The sequence below is a fragment of the Leuresthes tenuis genome, unplaced genomic scaffold (genome assembly GCF_036924035.1).
Source record: "Leuresthes tenuis unplaced genomic scaffold, fLeuTen1.0.hap1 SCAF_86, whole genome shotgun sequence".
Taxonomy (NCBI): Eukaryota; Metazoa; Chordata; class Actinopteri; order Atheriniformes; family Atherinopsidae; genus Leuresthes; species Leuresthes tenuis.
In genome coordinates, this window is record NW_027325440.1 from 16,558 (window position 1) to 18,486 (window position 1,929).

Consider the following 1,929-nt stretch of genomic DNA (forward strand, 5'->3'; position numbering starts at 1 on the left):
ATGATCATAAGCGGGAGAGGAGGTGTTCAGCTGCAAGAAGGTGTGAATGTCTACCCATAATTACTGAAAAATGGGTAAGAAAAGGTGCGAATGCCTAACCATACATCATCAAAAGAGGGAGCGGAGGTGTTCCGCTGTAAGACGGTGTGAATGTCCGACCATAGATGGTAAAAAGCGGGTAAGAAAAGGTTAAATTACCCGACTGTACACAATCAAAAGAGGGAGCGGAGTTGTTCAGCTAAGAGAAGGTGTGAAAGTCCGACCTTGGTTTGTAAAAAGCGGGTAAGAAAAGGTTCGTATGCCCGAATATACACCATCAAAAGCGGAAGCGGAGGTGTTCGGCTGCAAGATATTGTGAACGTCCGACCAAAGTTTGTAAAAAGCAGTTAAGAAAAGGTTCGAATATCTAACCAAACATAATCAAAAGCGGGAAAAGAGCTGTTCAACTGGAAGTAGGTGTGAATGTCAGATCATAATTTGCAAAAAGCTGATGAGAAAGGGTGAGAATGCCCGACTATACACCATCAAATGCGGTAGCGGAGTTATTCGGCTGTGAGTAGGTGTGAATCTCCAACCATAATTGCTGAAAAATGTGTTAGAAAAGGTAAAAATGCCGGTCCATACATCATCAAAATCGGGAGAGGTGGTGTTCAGCTGCAAGAAGGTCTAAATGTCCATCAATAATTGCTAGAAAACATGAAAGAAAATTTTCGAAAATCAAACCACACATGATCATAAGTGGGAGAGGAGGTGTTCAGCTGCAAGAAGGTGTGAATGTCCACCCATAATAACTGAAAAAGGGGTAAAAAAAAGGTGCGAATGCCCAACCATACATCATCAAAAGCAGGAGTGCATGTGTTCGGCTACAAGAAGGTGTGAACGTCCAACCAAAGTTTGTAAAAAGCAGTTAAGAAAAGGTTCGAATATCCAACCAAACATAATCAAAAGCGGGAGCAGAGCTGTTCGACTGCAAGTAGGTGTGAATGTCAGATCATAATTTGCAAAAAGCTGATGAGAAAGGGTGAGAATGCCCGACTATACACCATCAAATGCGGGAGCGGAGTTGTTCGGCTGTGAGTAGGTGTGAATCTCCGACCATAATTGCTGAAGAATGTGTTAGAAAAGGTAAGAATGCCGGTCCATACATCATCAAAAGCGAGAGAGGTTGTGTTCGGCTGCAAGTAGGTGTGACTGTTCGACTAAAGTTTGTAAAAAGTGGGTAAGACAAGGTGCGAATGCCTGACAATGTATGATCAAAAGCGGGAGCGGAGGTGTTCAGCTGCAAGAAGGTCTACATGTCCATCAATAATTGCTAGAAAACATGAAAGAAACTTTTCGAAAATCAAACCGCACATGATCATAAGTGGGATAGGCGGTGTTCAGCTGCAAGGTGTGAATGTCCACCCATAATTCCTGAAAAATGGGCAAAAAAAAGGTGTGAATGCCCAACCATACATCATCAAAAGCAGGAGTGGAAGTGTTCGGCTACAAGAAGGTGTGAACGTCCAACCAAAATATGTAAAAAGCAGTTAAGAAAAGGTTCGAATATCCAACCAAACATAATCAAAAGCGGGAGCAGAGCTTTTCGACTGCAAGTAGGTGTGAATGTCAGATCATAATTTGCAAAAAGCTGATGAGAAAGGGTGAGAATGCCCGACTATACATCATCAAATGCGGGAGCGGAGTTGTTCGGCTGTGAGTAGGTGTGAATCTCCGACCATAATTGCTGAAAAATGTGTTAGAAAAGGTAAAAATGCCGGTCCTTACATCATCAAAAGCGAGAGAGGTTGTGTTCGGCTGCAAGTAGGTGTGAATGTCCAGCCATAATTACTCACAAACGGGTAAGAAAAGGTAGTATTGCCAGACCATATATGATCAAAACAGGAAGCGGAGGTGGTTCAGCTGCAAGAAGGTTTGAATGTCCGACTA